Source organism: Leucopleurus acutus, assembly GCF_964270905.1.
Source record: "Leucopleurus acutus genome assembly, chromosome: 1".
Classification (NCBI taxonomy): Eukaryota; Metazoa; Chordata; class Mammalia; order Artiodactyla; family Delphinidae; genus Leucopleurus; species Leucopleurus acutus.
Window position 1 is genome coordinate 74,664,311 of NC_139142.1, and position 21,806 is coordinate 74,686,116.

Here is a 21,806-nt window from a genome sequence, read left to right on the forward strand (position 1 = left end):
TGTCCCCTGCATTGGCAGGCAGAGTCTCAACCACTGCGCCACCAGGGAAGCCCTGTACATGCTTTCTTTTACAATAAGGGTAATGCTAAGACTGGGACCCAGTAATTGCTGGGTCACAGAGTATGTTCATTTCCAATATTAATATTTACTAACATAGGCTTTCTTGTTATGGTAGGAAAGATACCTTAGCCTCTCCTATTCTCAGTACCAGGGTAAAATAGTACATTAATTTCCTTTTATTAATGTTATACCCTAAATAGCTAATTTTGTTATTTCTCTCCTAGCGTGAATGTTTATTCTTTTAGAAATTTAATTTTCATCATAAAATTAATATATACTTATTATATGGAAAATTTGGAAAATACAAAAGAGTAGAAGGAAAACAGTAGTCACCTTATTCCCATGAGCCGTGATATTGAGTACTTAATACTGAGATAATTTCCTACGGAATTTAAAAGTTATAATTTAGTAACAACTAATTTTAACAATCAGCTTACATTATGCTGTTTTAACAAATTAACAAAGTAATAAATTATGTCTTAAATATATCAGGAATTTAGATTATTTAAATTTCTGATTGAAGAATTTAGGAAGCAAAGAACTTATGAATTTTATATGGTAGTGACAAAAACAGTATTCCACGTTTTATTAAGTTATTGTCCCGTTTTTGAATAGTGTTCTTTTTACAGAGACAAAATTATCATTACTTTTAAGACAGTTCCAAGACCTGTATGGAAATTATAATAGTAACAGGAATTATTTCAAAACTGCTTTTTAAAAGTTATTTATACTTGTATTTATCATATTTGAAATATATGTATCTTTGGAAGTTTTATGGGTTTTCATGTTTTTATGAGAATTAAAAATGTGTTTTCAACAGATAGTCTAAAACATGCAATTGGATCCCATAAGCTATGTGAAATTTAAGTGGTGTGATATAAAAATTAATAACCCGTATATTATGAGCAAAATTTGTAGTGTAGTTCTCACCAAACATAAATTAAGATTTGTGTAATTTCAGTTGAACTAAAATAAACTTGTTTTTACTCCTGCCACGTGGTGGCGCCACTCTAGCTTATAACGGAAGTAACCAGACATTCATTGTTAGTCTGTCGTGTTTTACTTTTTGCTTTATGAAAATAGCTGGAAGAGATATTGGTTTCTTTAATGCTAGTATTTTTAACAGTCACTAAACATTTTAAAATTGTTTTATGTCTTTTTATATTAGCATTCATTGAGTTGGTATGAAAGCTCATGCTGAAAAATGTACGCCCAAATATATAAGTTTTTAGACAGATGTTAGCTGTAATTTGGTGCCATGAAGAAAGCCCAACGACTCCTTAATACACTTTATCATTAATTTAAAGAAGAGCAATTGCTCAATATTATAGATAATACTAAGCAAATAAAGAGCATCATCAAAGCAGAAGTATGTTGCAAAGTTGTAGATATATTGGTTCTGTAAACGAATTCCCCATTTTTTTCTTGTGGGAAAATCAGCTTTGAATTATATGCAAGATTGTAAGAAACATATTTCTTATAAAATGCAACTGAATCATGTTGGGGCTTATCTTAATGTTGATCTTACAAGCACATACTGCCGCAAGGCTCCAATGCCCTCTTTTGCGTTTTCAGTAATATTAGCACTAAATGAAGGGCAAGCGATGTCAGGTAATTTGAATAGGAAACAATTATGAGAAAATGGAATTATCACAAGTTGGATCCTATAAGCATGTAAAATAATGTATGATTTGTACCTTAGTCTTCATTCACATGGCTATACTGTGTAGAGTTCACCTTTTGTATAAACCATTTAGCTACTGTTGCTTAGTAATAGGTATACTAGTCATTACATAATAAAGTTCCATTAAAAGTTGAAAACATTCCTTTTAATATTGTACTCTTGTGCATATTAAATTTATCAGCCCATCAAGAGAATGGATTAACAATTCAATGTGAAAGGAGAAATACCAATGATGAAAATCAGAAGAATCAAATTGGTAAGTAAAACCCAACTCCACATATATATATATATATTTATCTATTCAACTGAAAATTGATGATTTAGTTTCAGCAAAACATCATATATTAAATTAAAATCGTTAAAGTTTTATTGGTTTTGACGTTTTGTGCATGTTTAACTTGCATTGTTTTATAGTTGGTATAAAAGCAATAATAAGCACGTGGCATTTAAACACCAATTTATGTTTCTACATGTTTAAGTAGCATTATGTTAAAGTAACATAGTTAACACTGGGGTCTGTGAAAATTATTTGTCCTTTAGAAGAGTTGTATCTGACTCCAGTTGAGGAACATGGCTGTGGTGTTGGAAACTTTGAGTTTCCTTTTGCAGATACTTTTTTCCCTCTGTTCTCTGGCTCTACCTCTGTGACCAGGGTCCATGGCAGGGAATGAAGTGGAGCCCAGATCATAGAATGCAGGTGCAGGAGGCAGGTGTTGAGGGGATTGCTGTGTGACTGTTGTACAGAGGTGGGCAGCTGGGACTACGAGCTGGGGAACCATGATGTGCAAGAAGAGGAAAGCATCTTCGTTGAGCTGCGTTATGAATTTTCTACTCCATCTCTCTCTCTCTCTCTCTCTCTCTCTCTCTCTCTCTCTCTCTCTCTCTCCCCCTCCCTCCCTCCCTTCCTCCCTCCCTCCCTCCCTCCCTCTCTCGTTTGCAAAGATCCTGCCTGAATTGCTGAAAGGCAAGCACTGTCTGTGTAAATAGTTCATAATAAAGTTCTCTGTCTTTTAGAATTTATAGGGCTCTGGGATTGTGTTCACTCTCCTTTGGTGTTTGCCCCCATCTGGGAAGACCAGGTCGGTTGGATACAGAAAATGAGCCTTTTGTTTATCATATCCTATAGTGTTTCTTTAGTTTCACTGTTTCCAAAAGGACTCCCAGAAGATCCAGGCTGACATTTGAGCCTTTGAGAGGAAAGTTCTCTGTGTGCCCAGACTGCCATCTTCAGGAATCTCCCAAATCACAGCTCATCCACAGTCACAAGGTCACCAGTGAGCCCCCAGGGGCTTCTCTACATTTCTTTCTGCCCATATTGACTGTCTTCTGATAGCTGAGATAAGGACAAGCACTTTATTGAGTGCTGGACTGTGCTGGTCAACTTGGTTAAGCAGACGACTGTTGTTCTCAGAATCCTCTTCCATGTGAAACTCTGCATTAGAGATGGCCCAAAGATGAAATTGCATAAGATTTGGAAGGAGAAAGAGAAGCAGTAATAATTCCTCTTGTTACTGAGTCCAAGCTCATACTACTCCCCATGTGACAAGCCAATAAATCGAGAGATGTGTTCCCGTGGCAAGGAATAGAGAGTTTATTTAGACAGCCAGCAATTTGGGAAGATGATGGACTAGTGTCCCAAAGAACCATCTTCCCCAAGTTAGAATTCAGGTTTCTCTTACACTTAAAGGGGTGGCGTTGCTGGTGTGGTTACTTGCTGCAAGCTTCTTGGTGCCAGAGTCCTTTGTTCTTGAGCTGTCCAGGGAGGTCCAGTCACAGTGTTCCCATAAACCTCCAACAAGACAAACGTTATTCGGTGTTCTGCAACTTTTTATCTCTGTATGAATGGAAAAGTGTTATACCTTTAAAAGTCAGCACCTTGAGAATGGGTTATACTATATATTTCAGGCTATAGGCAATATTCTTGACTTGAAGCAAAAGTAATAGAATACAAAGGTTAAAGTAAAATAAGCAGATACAATATGGAGCCAGATTTGTACTGCGCTATTACACTCTTAGACGGTCACTGTGATCAGGTACAATGATAGATACAGGGATTCCAGGCAGGTCCCACGTTGTCCTTTTTCTCCTCCATTCTATTCCAGCTAATCTTTCTGACTTTTGGTTCTGCCAACCAACAGTGACCCCAGGCCCATCATCAGATGCCTGACTGTATATCCACCGAAGAGGTAACAGCTTTCCAAACACCTCTCAATGAGTCCCTCTTCACAATCCCATTTTGATGGCTGAAAGTGCTTAGGTTCTTACATTTTCCTTCAAGCCCCAACTCATCCCTCTGTGCCACTGCTTCAGGCAGGCAGGTTAATGACCCCTTTTCTGATCCCCTGACTCCCTTTTCCAGAGCTTCACTTCTCCAGCTCCTCCTGTATTTGTAAGGTCTAATTCCTATAATGAATCCTTATTCCTTTATTCTATATCATTCACAGGGGTTCTGCTAACCTGGCTGACTCTAAGTGGTACAATTATTGGTCTGAAACTGATTCAGTGGAACAGAACGTTCAAGATAGGGAGTTGGTATTGATTCTCTGATTTTGCTAGGTGTAATGACCCCATTGCCACTGGTAAATGGGACACTAGTTGTCCCTAACATTAGGTGCCTATAGAAGAAAGTGCTGGGTTACCAGGTAGCTGTTGTCATTGAATAATTTAGTGGAAATAAAGAGTATAAGGACTGTGGGTTGCTTCTAAGTACCATGAAGAAATTAGGGAAAGAAAATAATGAACTTGGGGTAATACATTTTCAACCCAAGGTCCAGGCAAAGAACTAGAAATTTTCTGTGACTGCCCTGAAAGAGATATTTATTTCTCATAGCTGCAGGGTCTGATATTTCTGAAAACCCAACCAAAGACTAATCCCATGAGTAGGGGGATTACAATAACAAGTTAACTCAAACTCTCTTATTGTTAAAATTAGGGCATTGATTGACATAAAGTTAGGACCCTGAAAATTGAGATGGCAACATGTGGGCAGATTCTGATAAAACTGAGGCCCTAGGAGGCCCTCAGTCTCCTTTGCTTGTGGAAGCAGACTTTCTTCCCCTGCGTGAGGAGGTTAGTCTCCCTTTGCTTGGAGTACCTGTGATGACCCACCTATCCTGTGGGGAAATGCTGAGACTTCTCAAGACCCACCTCCAGCACTTTCATTGCTTCTATATCTGTAGCCAGACTTAAGATCTCATGGGCACAGGTACAAAATAATGAGATATTATACATGTCAAAAGAATTACAAGGTTTTTCTAATTTATATTTACATGGCCAGAAGTTTATACTGTAAACTTTTTCTCTTTCCTTCCCTCCAAAGACCTTGCAACTCTTTGCCAAGATTATAGTACACTGGGGAAGGGAAATAACCAGACTTTTGGGAGATTTCTGGACACTGGCTGTGAAATGATACTAAATCTTGGAAACAAAATAAGCCACTCTTGTCTGTTTATCAGAGTAGGGGTTTATTGAGGCTGAATGGTTACTGGTATTTTGGTTCAGGTCCATCTCACAGTATATGCAGTTGGGCTCTGAACTCACCCTATGGTTATTTCCCAAGTTCTAGAATGCTTGATTGAAAGAGACACACTCAACAAATGGTAGAATCACTATACTGGTTATCTGATGAGTGAGGACAACTGGAAGATACTAGAACTGCCTCTCAATTCCAAAATAGTAAATCCAAAATAATCCTACATTCCTGGAGAAACTGTAGAGATTAATACCTCCATAAAGGACTTAAAAGACGCAGGGTTGATGATTTCCAACACATCTCCATTCAACACGTCTAATTGGCCTGAGCAGAAGACAGATGGCTCTTGAAGAATGACAAAGGGTTATTGTAAACTTAACCAGATGGTGAATACAAATGCAGCTGCTGTTCCAAATGTAGTTTCTTTGCTGGAGTAAATCCACAAATCCCTTTACATTTGATTTGGAATTTCCATATTGATATGGAAAATCATTTTTTTCTCTATATATACCTGTTAGCAGAGACTGCCTGAAGCAACTTTATTTAATTTATTATTATTAGTTTTTAAATTTGGAAGGGCCAGAAATATATTTTCAATGTTTCACCTCAGGGGTATATCAACTCTCCAACCCAGTCCGACTCTATTCCACAAAGAAATGATTGCTTCCCCATTCCACAAGACACCACATGGGTCCACTACTTCGATGGACCAGGGGAGCATGAGGTAACAAGTACCTTAGACACCTGGGTAAGACACATACATGCCAGAGGGTGGGAAATAAGTCCCAGGAAAATTTAGGGATTTACTTCTACAATGAACTTTCTTGGGTTTCCATGGTCTGGGACAAGTTATGATATTTCTTCTAAGGTTAAAGTCAAGTTGCTATATCTGGTCCTCCTACCATTAAGAAAGAGTCACAATACTTAGTCTGCCTCACTGGATTTTGGAGGTAACATATACCTTATTGGGTGTGTTGTTATAGCATAGACCTATTTATTGGGCAATCTGAAAGGCTTCCAATTTTGATAGGACCCAGAAAAAGTGAGGGCTCTGCAACAGGTCCAGGCTGCTATTCAGGCTTATCTGCCACTCTGGTCGTATGACCCAGACAATTCATTGGTTCTTAATGTGTCTCCTGAGCCTTGGGCAGACCTCTTAGATGAATTACAGAACAGACTTTTAGGATCTGGGAGCAAAGCCATACCATACTCTGCAGATAAATATGCTCCTTTTGAGAAACAGCTCTTGGATTTTTACTCGGTCTTAGTAGACCCTAAATATTTGATCATGGACAACCAAGTTACCATGCGATCTGAAATGTCTAATATGAAGTGGGTGTTGCTTGACCCACAAAACCATAAAGTTGGGCATGCATGGGAGTGGTATATATAAGATCAGGCTTGAGCATTTCTTGAAGGTACATGTAAATGGCATGAGCAAGGGGCTCAGATTCCCATGGATCTTAAGTGTCTCATCTTTTTCAGCTTGCATCTATGGCCACATCAAGGTCAGAGGCATACTAGTCATGAGCATGTAAGTATTAGTTGCAATCCTGGGGTGGGCAGAGAAGTAGACCAAGGTTGGAGCCAGAAAAACAGCAGCATTTAAAGCAGGAAGGAGAAGAGAGTTGACTGTATAGAAATCGTCATGGTGTCACTGACCACATTGTGTTCTTATATTTTATTTATGAGCCTAGCTTCCCAAGTAGACTGTGAACTCCTTGAAGGAAATAATTACAACTCATCTTTTATGTGTTTCTATTCCTACCAACTGTCCCAATGCTTTGCACATAGGATACTCAATATATGTATATTCAAATGAATGACTGAATAATTAATTAATGGAAGGACTCTATGGCTTGACCTTTCTTCTTGGTGCTTCCATCATTTAGTGTGACATTTCACAGTAGTAGTTCTTTGTATCTTTTTATTACTATTTTTTTTATTATACAAGGAACACATATTTATGGAAGAAAATTTAGAAAAAAGGAAAGCTAAAATAGAAATTGCCCCTGCTATCAATAGAAATGCAATGTGAGCCACACACATAATTTAAAATGTTTTACTAGCTACGTTAAAAGAGAGTATAGGGCTTCCCTGGTGGCGCAGTGGTTGAGAGTCCGCCTGCTGATGCAGGGGGCGCGAGTTTGTGCCCCGGTCTGGGAAGATCCCACATGCCGCGGAGCGGCTGGGCCCGTGAGCCATGGCCACTGAGCCTGCGCGTCCAGAGCCTGTGCTCCGCAACGGGAGAGGCCACAACTGTGAGAGGCCCGCGTACCGAAAAAAAAAAAAAGAGAGAGTATAAATAAATAAATAAAATTAATTTAATTTAACTTTTTTAAAAAGTTTATTTTTTTGTTTTTATACAGCAGGTTCTTATTAGTTATCTATTTTATACATATTATTGTATACATGTCAATCCCAATCTCCCAGTTCATCCCACCATCACCCCTCCCCCCCACCACTTTCCCCCCTTGGTGTCCATACGCTTGTTCTCTACATCTGTGTCTCTATTTCTGCATTGCAAACTGGTTCATCTGTACCATTTTTCTAGATTCCACATATATGTGTTAATATACGATATTTGTTTTTCTCTTTCTGGCTTACTTCACTCTGTATGACAGTGTCTAGGTCCATCCACATCTCTACAAATGACCCACTTTCATTCCTTTTTATGGCTGAGTAATATTGCATTGTATATATGTACCACATCTTCTTTATCCATTCATCTGTCGATGGACATTTAGGTTGCTTCCATGACCTGGCGGTTGTAAATAGTGCTGCAATGAACATTGGGGTGCATTTGTCTTTTTGAATTATGGTTTTCTCTGGGTATGTGCCCAGTAGTGGGATTGCTGGGTCATATGGTAATTCTATTTTTAGTTTTTTAAGGAACCTCCATACTGTTCTCCATAGTGACTGTATCAATTTACATTCACACCAACAGTGCAAGAGGGTTTCCTTTTCTCCACATACTCTCCAGCATTTATTGTTGTATGTAGATTTTCTGATGATGTCCATAAAATTACTTTTAATAATATATTTTATTTAATCCAATAAACCCCAAATGTCATTTCAACAGGGGGTCAATGTAAAAAATATTACTGATTTTTTCATACTAAATCTTTGAAGCCTGATATATATTTCACCCTTACAGCACATCTCAGTTTGAACTAGAAGTGTTCAGTAGCCACATGTGGGTAGTGGATAAGTATTGGACAGCCCAGTTCAAGACTTTTTAATGTATATATAGTGATGCAGCTTTACATAAAATTATAATTCTCCCTCCACAAAAATTAGGTCAAATGAAACCTGCAGTTTTATAGGTTTTTAAAATAAACTTTAAATTTTAGAATAGTTTGGATTTACAGAAAAGTTGTGTAGATACTACACAGTTTCCATATACCCCACACCTAGTTTCCCTTCTTATTAACATCTTCCAGTGGTAACCATGCCACAATTAATAAACCAATACTGACATTCTTGTTAACTAAAGTCTATACTTTATTAGATTTATTTAGATTTTACCTAATGTCCTTTTTCTGTAAGGCTTGCTTGGAGCCTTACAATAAACACTGTACTTTCCTTCACCACAACCTGGTGTCAGTAGATTGGCTTTACTGTGCGTTGGGTGAGTGGACCCAAGTTTGGTGTGGTAAATAAGAGGCACAAGGTCACTGATCTCACACAGCTTAGATCTGGTACGGTAGGTAGAGGGTCACATAAGAGGATATCCCCCAGAAAAGGCCTCCCAGAAGAATTGATATCTAAGTTAGGACCTGCTGGATGATTATGATAAATGGTGTGTGTATGTGTGTGTGTATAAGGGGGAAAAGGGGGATGGTAGGGTGCTGCTTAGAGAGGGAAGGTACCAGACTGAGGAAACAAAGAAGTGATCTGGGGGCCCCTGGACTTAACTGTGTTGTTGATCTGCCCAAGCATAGGCTCTGCCAAAACCCTGGATGCCTGCTCCTTTCCAACAGGGGTCTTCCTGGAGGAGGCCCTTGGGGTATGACCTGGCTCTTTCCTCACAGGCTGACTTAGGGCCACTCTGTTTTTAACATGGGCCTCATTCCACCATCCTCCATTTAACTTCAGCACCCTGGCTCTGAGCCTGCATCCACTCTGACTTAATTCTTTACCTACATAAACTTTCCTTCTTTCAGGCCATGAAAGCTTTCAGAAGGATAACTATAGAGAACATAAGTACACCCACTGCCTTGGGGTACTATTATTGGTATCATAAATAGTGCACCTGTTTCATTTAGTAAGTCTCTTGATTGAAAACCATTTTCTTGTTGGCTGAATTATTTTCTTATCATCTCATTTGTGTTTTATTTCATCAACAAGAATGTAAGCTCAGTATGGCCAGGAACCCTTGTTCTATATGCTCATTTCTTCATTTTTTAAAAAAAGGGATAGATAACCATTAAGAGTGTTTAGAAAATGTTTCTTGAGTATGGGGATTTTTCACTGCTTTGCAAATAGAAGTGAGAATGAGGAAAACCAGGCAGTATTAGACTATTTCACACCGTCTTTCTCCCCGCTTCATACTTAACTAATAAGCTCCCTTCTCATTTCACTAAGAAAATAGAAGCAATCAGAGTACAACTTCTTCATCTTCTCACTCCAAATCTGCAACCCTACTGCCTCTGAAGCTGTGCTCTATGCCTTTCTATTTAATGGATGAACCCTCCCTGCTTACGTTAAGGCCAACTCCTCCATTCATGTACTGGACCCCATCACCTCTGCCAACTCAAGGACTTTAAAATGTTAGGTTCTATCATCTGCATTACCAATTTCTGTCTCTTGCTGGATCATTTCAGTCAGTATGTATAAATATTCTATACTATCTTCTATGTTGTCTCATACCCCTGGTAAAATATATATCTCTTGCTTGACAGTTTCTAATTCAGCGTCACAGGGAGGTAAGGAAGTGCAGGTTTTCTTGTTTTTTTCCCACTGATTTCTCTGCTATGTGCCTCTTCTCCCTCTCCCAGGGTTTCTTAAAAATATTTATAGTATGTTTAAAGTTCTAATTTCAAAGGAATGCATATTTATTACATATAATAGGAAAACGGAAAAAATATGAAGAAGAAAATAAAGATCACCTTTTAAAAAGCAGAGAGAAGCTTTGTTAACAGCTTAGTGTTTTAGCTTCATATATGTACATTTACAAAGTTGTAACAATGTGGTATATTCAGTTTATTTATTATATGTTTTCTCTTAACAGCAAGAGTATTTCCAGATCATTAGTATGGTTTTAATGGCTGCATTTGTATAGAAATTGCCATGATTTATTTAGCCATTCTACTACTGGTAGATATTTATATTTCCCCCAGTTTTTTACATAATAAAAAGTGTTACAACAAAATACTGTACTTCTATGTAATTATTTATGCACATTTATGGTTATTTCCTATGAACTAAATTAGTAGAAATAGAATTAATGGGACAAGCACATAAACTCTCTCTCTCTTTCTCTTTCTCTTACTCTCTCTCCTTACCTCCCTATGGTAGCAAAGCTCAGAATCCGAAGTACATGTTTTTTCCACCACTGGACCTTGTTTGTGTCTTCAATCAGAAGCTTTCCGGTACTCCAAAACATTCCTTAGCTCTTTACTTAGGCTTTGCCATTATAACTTTTCTTAAAAATACTATTATCTCTAAATTACAAAAACTGTTCATGCTGGCTGTCACCATCATATAATATGGAGATGGGTAAAGGAAAAAGTCAATCTCTTGTGCTTGTCGTGTCCTGGTCCTTTGGTTCCGTGGTGGGATTGGGGGAAACGTTTGTTCCCGGTGTTATTTGAAGTCAAAATTCTCTCTCTGCACATGCCTTAGCTGCATGACTTGCCTTTTGTTTTGTTGTCTCTGAAAACAACCCAGTATCTGATCAGAAAAAGGATAGGGTGAGTTTGAGCTGGTTTTATGAGTATGGTAAGAGTTACTTGTTGAAGGCATGATAAATATGAAAGACTTTTGAAAAGCATCCTTGATGTAACTATTGAAAATGAAGGAAGACATTCTGCCCCCCCTTGTGGATTTTCAGGTGCTTTTGAAATTGAGAAAACACTGAATAAATCTGAAAGTAAGTTGAATGCCGTGCTGTCAGACAGAGATATTGATATTGTTTTCATTTAGAGATATCACATTGTGATTTAAAGTAAATTTGTTAGAATCATCTCATTTTTTAAAAAATTCATTTTAACAATGAAGAATGCCTTTGGCTATGCTCCCAGTTCAGGAGAATCTGCACAGTCCTTTTATACTGATTGAATAAATTAGACCTAAATCAGCAGTGCTACATTTTGCTCTTTACTACTCACAAGGTTGGTGAGTCAGAGCAGACTGCATGGTAAACACAGTTCACAAGTACAATAATTGGGGTTCTCTAACAACCAACCAACAAGTGAAGTTTCTGTAACAAACATTCCTAATTAACAGTGCTTGGAACCATTAGGATAATATTTTCAATATTATAAGAAAGCTGCTTGCTCTTTTTAGTTAACAGAAGTAAGCAGAAAACTTTATATAATTATAAGATACGAAACATGAATTTAGCTTATTTTTATAGTCACTGGTATGTAACTGTGTATTCGCTGCTTCCCTTTTCTATCTATATGCAGCTAATAACAAACATTAATCGAACACTTATTATGTGTCAGGCACTGGCATCTCTATGAGGTACCTATTATTTACTATCCCAGTTTTTCAAAAAGAGGGAAGAGTGGAGAAATGAAGTATTTATTTAAGGTCACAGAGCTAAAATCTGAAGGATCTGCACGTAGGCCATCTATACCTGGAGGCTGTGCTTTAATTTGTTTCACCAAACAAAGGCTTTTTGTTAACCCAGTGTCTTTCAGTCTCAAAAGTCCTTGTGTCAATAACTTCCTAAAACTTCTGTCAAAAAAATAATGGTATTTAGTTTTAACTTAACTTTTCATCAGGGCTGAATCATGGATGTTTGGGGCTCCTAAAAATTCATTTCCACGAAGAGCTGCTGGGGGAAAAGTATGTATCTGTTCACTGAGCCATTATTTCAGAACTTCAAGAATATGTGCAGACTGGGTCTTTTTAACACTTCACAAAAACATAACTCAGTGTGATGAGATCAACAAGCAACTTGCATTTTAGTAGGCGGCAATTGGGAATAACAAAAGACTCCATTTTTCTGCTAAGCCATTCTGTACTTTTGCTAGCCTTCACCTGCTGATTAATGACCTCCTGCTGGCACAGCCAATTCGATGAGAGACCCGACACAGATGGACACAGATGTATACAAACAATGTAGGGAATGGGGGCATCCATTCTCCTTTTGAAGTGATGCAGTTTGGGGGTTAGATTTATGATGTGTTTTTATTGGCAACAGTGGCTCCTATGAGGTTTCTGAGAAGGTGGAGAACGAATGTTTGCTAGGCCTTGAATGTCAATTGTTCAGAAATTGCGAAACATATGCTGGTCAATGAGTTTGCTGTCAAAACAGAAAAGATTGATAGAGAGGAGGACATTTCTTTAGAGAACAGCAGGCAATCCTATGCCTTTGAGTGCCCTTAAGGGAGACCAATTTGCAAGGCTGGTGTTTACTCTTTCATTTGGTTTAGTTGTGGCATTTACATAGTAATGTTTTCAGTTTAATATGGAAATGTTATTTTAAATCCTATACATGCTGCATATAAAAGTGTCCGAATGAATTATCTTATGTGTTTACTATTTCTCCATGTTTGTTTATGTGCCTATTTGAAAATACTCTTTGCCAGTCCCTGCTTTCATTCTGCTATAGTGTCAGCAGGGTCCCCTAACAGGGAATATGTGTCCCTCTGGTGCCTCTAGTAACAAATTCCCATATTTCAGGGTTGCACCAAATTTCATACTAACCCAAGCTATTTCTTTTAATAAGTATCCAGGTTGGCGGTTTTCAGTTGTGGTGTTTTGGTTTCCCAGTCTTCGAAACAGCACATAACCCTTGGCTGGCCTGAGGGGGTATGTAATATATGTGAAAGTCATTTGTCATTTCTGTAGGAGCAGAAAAGACATTGAGTGTGGCTGATCTGTTGACTAGAGACGTAGCAGGCAAACATTTTGTAATTGGCTCAGATGTACAAACCACAACAGCTTTATTTTCTATAACGACTTACTTTCTAACTCCAGTAACCATTTTTCCTGGTATCAGAAAACTTACTTTAAGCAAATATAGGGTTTTCTTAGTTAGATCGTAATTTTTAAAGTCAATTAAGGATTTTCTCCGCCAGTTTAGGTTTCCCCCTCTCCATCCTTGGGATGATGTCTAAGTTCTAGAGGGCTTAGTGGTGTCCTGGTGTTGGTTGGGGGCACCAGGCCCATGCTGGTACCTGCTGGTATGCAGTGCTTTGGGTCTGGCCTGCAGCATTATTGTTTCTGTGTGTCCAGATGTCCGAATCCCTCTAGGTTTCTGGTTGTTGATATACATGTTCTGTGTCCTTTTTTCATGAAATTGAAACCCTTCCAGATTCACTAAGGCTCTCTCAGTTAATTTCCATGCTTTTGTGTGCAGATGAAAATTCATCTGTGCTAACGTCAATTTGGCAGAATGGGGTTGTCTTGGGCTCTCTGGGCCCACTGTCAGTACAGCACAGCTATCTCTGCTCTGGTGGATACTTAAAAGGATATTGTCACTCAGGCTTTCCGACAGGAATTAGGTAAGTCTCCTATTCTCAGCTTCCTACAAACCTCTTTGGGGCTCCATACTGACCCTCCCACCCCTCTGGTGGGAGGGGGTATGAAGGTAGGGCACGGAGATCCTCATCAATGTCTTAACTGTCTTGCTTTTATCTCCATCACCCCTAGGAATTCCCACAGACCTAGAAATGTGTATTAAATCTAGGGTTTGTACCAACCTATATTCTCAGAGATCTTTTTTAAGACATAGATTATTTTTTAAACTCAAGTGTTATAACCCAAACTCAAACCCCTTTTCTTTCATTCTATTGTTTCTAGAGAAAGTTTCCAAATTTTATTTTGAAGCTTGAAAGCAGAGAATTATTCTTTTTTCTTTTGTGTTCATTGTTTCCTACCTCCTTCAATACAAGTCAGGACTTCCTGCCTAATGTGAGAAGGATCACAGGGTGAATAAAATACCCATCACAGGGTAAAATAAAATACACATTCGCTCATATAAAAATGTTACTTTGTCACAGAGACAATTGGGATTTGGAATTAAGATACCAGTTTACTAACACCTTTCTACGAGATCAGAGAAGATGTAAGTGATTACCTTCTGAGATACTGTATGAGGCACTGGTTAAAGGCATGAACCATGGAGTCAGATGGTATGGATTCAAATCCTGGGAATGTGTAACCTAGGACAAATTATTTAACCTCCTCGTGCCTCAGTTTCTATAACTGGGCTAATAACTGGAGTTGTTATGAGAATTAAATAAGTTAGTATGTGTACAACACTCAGAACAGAAACTGTTAAACAGTAAGCACTTAACAAATGCTAGTTGTTATTGTTAGGTGTTGCCAGCCCATGTGTTGAAAACATCTAAAAGTGGTTATTATCTCACATATACATGTGTTCCAAACAATACACGTAGCATCAAAATTTAGACATTTTGTCCCCTTTCCAGTTATTTTGCCCATGTTAACTACTTTTAACTTTGTTTTTCACTCTCTTGATATAATTAATTAGTTGCTTAGGCATCACACAGATAAAACTTATTTTATCCATATGGAATTGCTCAATACAAAATGTAGCTACCAGAATTGGTCAGATTATGAGGTTAAGGGCATAGTCCTCCAGACTGCCAAGTCTACCCAAAACTTCTGACCCCATTTGAAAGGAGTTAGGAACCAACTACAGAGTTAAAGAGAAGAGTCTACACAACACTATCCTTACTTCTGACAACTTCAAGTTTAGGGGTTTCCGCAAACCACACTTAGGTTCCATAATATGGTAGAAAAACTCAAAGAACGCTTTGAAACCTATTATACTCATGGTTATTTTTATTACAGGAAAAGAATACATTAAAATCAGCCAAAGTAAGAGATGCATAGGACAGTCTGGGAGGATTCCAAACTTGAAGCTCCCATTGTGCTCAGGGATGGGTTAACTTCTCGGCGTCAGTGTGTGACAATACTCACAGAGTACTGTCAGCCCAGGAAGCCCACCTGAACTTTGGTGTCCAGAGTTTTTGTTGGGGCTTCATTATGTAGACATGATTGATTAATTGCCTACGTGGTTGAACTGAGTCTCAGGGTTGATCCATATCATGTAACTCAAAGCCCCCACCATAATTGATATGGTCTGTCTTTCTGGCATGGCCAAATCCCCCATCCTAAGACTACTGGGTGAGGCCAGCCTCAAGCTGAGTCATCTTGTTAACAGAAACCATCAGGTGTGATCCAAGGGGCCAACCATTTATAACAAAGACATTTATTTGTTATAATCATTTCCTATGATTCTGGAAGTTCCAAGGATTTAGAGATTCCCTCCCAGGAGCTGGGACAAAGGCCTGTCTTTGGGCAAGGCTAATTTCCTTACTACACATTAGTAGAAGTGTAAGCAAATTTCATTGTCTGTAATCCAAAATTTCTCCCTGTCTCTCAGGATCTGTCTCACTGCAATCTCTCACCTCAGCCTGGTTCAAGTTTGGAGATGATTAGTTTAACATTGTTTCTGTGTCCACACTGCATACAAACATACTCTCTGCAGTTTTCCATGGTAACACCTAACTTTGTGCAAATTCTTTTTAAGGTCTTTAGTTTTTGTCTCCACTCATATTGAGCTACAGCCTGACTCCCAGAGGTATTGCTTCATGTGCTTCTAATCCTCTTTGATCAGTATTTGAGTTAATGGATGTGTCACTGGGAACATTCACACTTAAGGAACAGTCCAGCGCAGAGTAAGATAGATGCCTGATGGCTCAGATTCATTCATTTATCAACTATTAATCACATTTTTTTTGTGCCAGGCACTATTTTGAACACAGAATATTCAGTGAAGCTTAGAGGTTAATGAGAAAGGCAGATATTTATTGTACAGATAACCTCACATAAATACATAGAAATTGTGATAAGGCCTATAAAGCAAAACCTGTTTTACTGTTGCGAAAAAAAAAATTACAGGGTTCTTTGAAACAATAAAACAGAGGGGACGAATTTAGATGGGGGGGCAGGAAAGTGCTCATTGAGGAAGTGACATTTAATTCCAGATTTAAAGAATGGGTGAGGATTAACCAAGTGACTGGAAACTCTGATTTGATATGACCTGGTAAGAATGGCATTGATGTAAGCTCTAAATTCAGTCTTTGTTCTGCCTCCCCACTCCCACTAAATGAGGAAAATGATCTTTAATTAAACTTGAAATTCAAAGGCCCATTGTATCTAAGGGCCTAACTGGCTCTGGGGTCAAAAAGAAATCTAGTGAAGGTATTTAGTGAAATTGTGAAAACATTCCAAGAGAAGCCTTTGGAAAGTCTTCAGTTTGTCTCATTCCCATATCCGTAGCAACTGAAAGCTTTAAAAAAATTTTTTCAGGAGATTATGCTTATGGTATCTGACTTATGAGATCCACAGTGCTTTCATTCCATGATATGTCTTGGGCCAGTCATTAAAATAGACTTTGTTCTTTTTCATAGTCATTGTTTTGCCAGGCAAAGGAACCCGAAATTATTGTAAAACATCACAAATATTCCTTGTTAAGGTGAGCCAAGTGTGTGCTGCAGTGAAAAGGTTAAGCAGCTCTAATACCCAGCTTAAAATATGTTGAAATGAAAGCCAGGGTGGGCTTCAGACTAAACACTGTGAAATGTCTGTGTGATACATGACAAGAAAGAAAGTAATTGGCTTTACTTAATCTAAGCAGATAGGGATTTTGGAAGGGATATTAGTTGACTTGCAGAATCACTAGGCAGGCTGGGAAAACAGACTCTGGGTCTGACTTCTAAGAGCAAAGGCCAGAGCCACCCATTCAACTGGCCTGATAAGGAGGTTGCTGTCCCTGTGCTAATCACAGGACCACTTGATGGTGGTGCTGAATGTCCTGGATAGGAAGCAGCCTCCAGTGCTACCAGCCACAGAACATGCAGCCAAACAGGCCCAACCAGGAAGTTACTACTCCTGGCCCAATGAGGATGATGCTATTGCTGCCAGCCCCAGAACCATGCAGCCTCTACTGCCTCCCACCAAGAAAAGTGATTTCCCTGCCTACAGTGTTCTTCGTGTAGCTCAACTCCCAATTAAAGGCTCAGGTCTGCACCCTAGCTGCAATGGAGCCTGGGAACTATGTTAAATAGTTTTTCTACCTTGGGAAGGCAGGATTCACAGCATGTGGAACTGTCAATGTGGACATAATGTTTAATCCTTTCCAGAAGCCATTAATGATGGTTGTTCTTTAAATAAAAAAGAATGACCAGAGAGACATTACAAAATGGTCATAGGGTTAAGGGAGGATCCCAAAGAATAAGGGATCCTCAATCTAAGAAGATGAAGAATGAGAGGAAATATGGAATGTATTTAATAATTTAATGATGACACAACAGGTAGTGTAATGAACTCAGTCATTAAAATGAGTAAAACTGAGGTTTGAGGTTGATTTAAGTATAAGAGCTTTACATCATACAAAGCCACATTTTTACAAGCGTCAGCATGGTTTGAATTTATCTCAACTTGACATTATGCATAAATGAATTCAAGGGTGAGCAATAAAATCTAGTTTTTAAAGGAAATTGTATTATTGATATAAAAAATTAGATTTTCTGGTAACTGTTTGCCAGTGCCATAGATGAGTGACATTTATTTTGGTCTTTACTGTTTATCTCCATCAGACACAGTTGTTTCTTAATTGTTTGGAAATGGCCAACAGTCATTAGTGACGAGAGCCAGTGATGACAGCCAGAGAAAATGAAATGTATGAAGTTATTAATTAAAGAATTAAGGAATATATGATGAAGCAATAAACTCCTTTCTAAATTCTAGGTATACTTGAGGAGGTACTGTTCCCTCTAATCCTTTTGGATGGTTCTTTCCATAGCCTGGGATATTTCCACATGCCTGAGAGGCACTCTGCTGAATGCATGAGGGTATTCTCTGCAGATCTCCAGGGTTATCTCTCTGTGTACCTCTCTTTTGTCTGGTATTCTGTCCTATGAACTCTAGCTCCTCCAATCTCAGCTCTGACTCCTCAACTCAGGGAAGTCACTGGGTTGTGACTCAATTTCCCCTCCCTGTGCGATGGTCTGGAAACTCTCTCAAGGCAATAATCTGGGGCAATGTTAGGGCTCCCTTCATTTGTTTTGCATTTCTCAGGGATAGCTGATAGCTTACATGTGCATCCAGCAGGACGAAGCCTGCAGAAATCTGGTTGTCACAAAAGTGACTACAGAAAAAGTGGGGCTGATGGGCTGTGAAGTGATACACAAGAGGCATCTGATATAAGCCACTTGGCACTTGCAGTCTTTTTCCCTCTTTCCAAGGTGGTTGCTCCTATTTGGCCCCAAATCATGGATCCTAGCTGTTACTTATTTACCTACAGCTTAGGTCTAAGAACAATTTTTGACACAGCAAAAAACCAAAGTGACAGCTTCATCTTCAGCTTCAGCTCTAGCCAGAGTCAGGATTATCTGCACACCAAGACACCACTGTCTAAATCTTACTGCTTCTGTTTTCTGTCATTTCAACTGTCAACAAAACAAAAGATGTTCTAAAAGTTCGTTTATACCTCATGGAATGTCAACATCGGTTCTTCATCAGGAAATGGGGGCTTGAAATTAGAATTGACTTGATAAGCCTTTGGAAATGGAACCATGTCTGAGGTTAGTAGAGGTCGTTAGGCTTTTGGAGAACTCTGTTGGGTCTCAAAGACAAATAGAAGAGAAGGAAAGAGAGACAAGAAGAAAGACAAAGGGGAGAGAAAAAGTTATGGGGGTGTGGTGGTGGGTGGTCATTGGCCTTTGCTGGATTCCTCCAGGTCACTGCTGACCCTCTGACTCCCATTGGGATCCTATTTTGAAAGTCGCCGTCTTATTTAGAGCTGATCCTCTTTTGTGTCTTTCCGCCGGTTGGAATCCATGGAGCGTGGTCTCAGGGCCAGGTTTGTGCCTTACTGCCTTATGTCTGAACAACTTGCTATAAAATTGCCTCTTCATCAGCAGAAATCCATGTAAGATTCATTACCTTAAGACTTCACTGAAGAGATTTAAACTTTTATTGATAGTTGAAATGGTGGAAGATTTAAACAAATGAGATGAAAATAGCTGATGAATGACTGATGAATGTCTGTCCTTGACATGGAAATGGGGTTTAGAAGATGAGTCCTATCCCTTTCTCTAACTGGAGAAGGGAGCAATGTTTCAGGACTCGAGAAGACGTGTCAAGTTTGAAAAGGAAGTGGAGAGTCAATTAGTGTCATTGAATGTGCCAGGGCAGAATAAGATAAAGGCAGTGACTTTAATGAAGATAAATATAATTCTGAAGTGCTACCTTGAATTTATTTAGAAAAAGAGAGGAATTTCATGAGATTTATTAAAAAATGATTGAAAATTTCTCCTTTCTCCGAGAACTTCACTTTGGCTGACACAGTATTAGTCTTCCCACAGTCATCATTAATTTTTCATACATTTGTTACTCTACAAGAGACTTAGGTACTGCCTTAATAAGGTATGTAACCAGGACATTTGCTAATTCAACTAAAAATTTTAAATCTGAGTTACTTAAACTTCAGGGCTGATGCAGAAAAATACACTTAAGTAAGAATGTTAGGTAATCCCCCAGAGGTCACTTTTCTGCAAGTGAATCATTTGCATTTATTTAGAGGTTTAATCCCTGAATATCATTAGTTTTATAAATTGCATATGAGTTTCTATCAATAGTAAAAATAAAGGAGCACCTTAAAATAGTTTTCTCTTCTGAAAATGTACTCTGTTGTCTACTGTTCTACGAACAAACCAACCAACAGAATAACAAATTGCTCCCTCACCTGTGTTTTGTTTTTAGCTATCGCTCCATTTCTCTGCTTTCTTTCCCAACAAAATTTCTCAAATGAACTATTTTTCCTGCTTCTATTTCTTTACTTCCTATTAGCTCCTTAACCACTTTCAATTCATCTTCCATTTCCACCACTCTGAAACTGTTCTTCTCAAATGCACTAGAACTTCCTTGCTGCAAATCCAGTGGTCACCTCTGTTACCGTCTTGCTCAAACTCTCGGCAGACTAGTCCCTTCTCTCAGTTATACAATCCCCCCTCTTAGCTTTTCTGGTTTTCCTCTGCCTTATGGCCATTCCCTCTCAGTACCCTTTGCTGAGCTCTTTCCCTTTTCTGCTCACCTTCTTCGTGTCATAGTGCCCAAGTCTGACCCAAGTTCTCATCTTTTCACTAACTCTATTTATTCTTAGAAAATCTATCTCCCCATGCCCCTTGGCTTTAAATACCATCTACATGTCAATGACACCTGAAGTTATAGCTCTATCCCTGACCTCTCCATTAAGCTTCAAACCCATTTATCTAACTTTCTCTGTGACATCTTCACTTAGATTTCTAATGGGTATCATAAACCCAGCATGGCTGAAACACAAATTTTGATTTCTCTTCAAACCTGTTCCAGTATTACTTATGTCAGGAAGTCACATCAAGATCTACCCAGTTGCTTAGGCCACATATCACGAAGTCATTCTTAGCTCTGTTCCTTTTTCTTTGCCTTCTCCCTCACTTAAACCATAAGTAAATTCTGTTAATTTCACTGTCAAATATATCTCATATTTGCATATTTCTGTTCATCTCCTCTGTTTCCATCCTAGTCCAAACCACCATCATTTTTGCAAAGATTGTTTCAACATTTCAACAGTCTACTAAATGTTCTCCTTTTTCTTCCCCCTTTGGCCTCCCCTCCTGTCTCTTTATCTACTTTCCACAGTGGAGCCAAGTAATGTTCTTAAAAAAGGTAAATCAAACCATGTCACTGGTTTATTTATAATTTTCCATCAGCTTCTCGTTACGTTTATTAATAGAAATCCCCAATCCTACTCACCATGGCTTTTGTAAGGCTCTACATGACACCTCAAGGAAACATCTTACACCAACCTCTGTCTCATTCACTCTGCTCATCTCATTCCTATTCCTGGAAAATGCAAGGCTTTTCCCCATTTTAAAGCTTTGGTATTTGTTTTCTCTGTGCCCAAAATGCTTTCTCCCCATATCTTAGCAAGACCTGTTCTTTCTTTTCATTTGAGTTTCAGCCTAAATATCATCTCAGGGAAGTTTTTCCCTGACTACTCAATGAAAGTATTCTTGGAGACTTCCCTGGTGGTGCAGTGGTTAAGAATCTGCCTGCCAGTGCAGGGGACATGGGTTCCATCCCTGGTCCGGGAAGATCCCACATGCCGCAGATCAACTAAGCCCATGCGCCACAGCTACTGAGCCTGTGCTCTAGAGCCCGCGATCCACAACTACTGAAGCCCGCACGCCTAGAGCCCGTGCTCCGCAACGAGATAAGTCACCACAATGAGAAGCCCGCACACCACAACGAAGAGTAGCCCCTGCTCACCGCAACTAGAGAAAGCCTGCGTGCAGCAACGAAGACCCAACGCAGCCAAAACAAATTAAAAAAATT

At 38.8% G+C, this 21,806-nt stretch overlaps 1 long non-coding RNA gene across 1 annotated transcript in view; it reads left to right on the plus strand.

Moving 5' to 3' along the window:
* LOC309963025 overlaps positions 1 to 21,806 on the plus strand; it is a 169,137-nt gene that overhangs the window by 50,578 nt on the left and 96,753 nt on the right. Inside the window, exon 2 of the long non-coding RNA XR_014326276.1 lies at positions 1,926 to 2,000. This is a non-coding gene — a long non-coding RNA (uncharacterized lncRNA). The remainder of the gene's footprint in view (positions 1 to 1,925; positions 2,001 to 21,806) is intronic.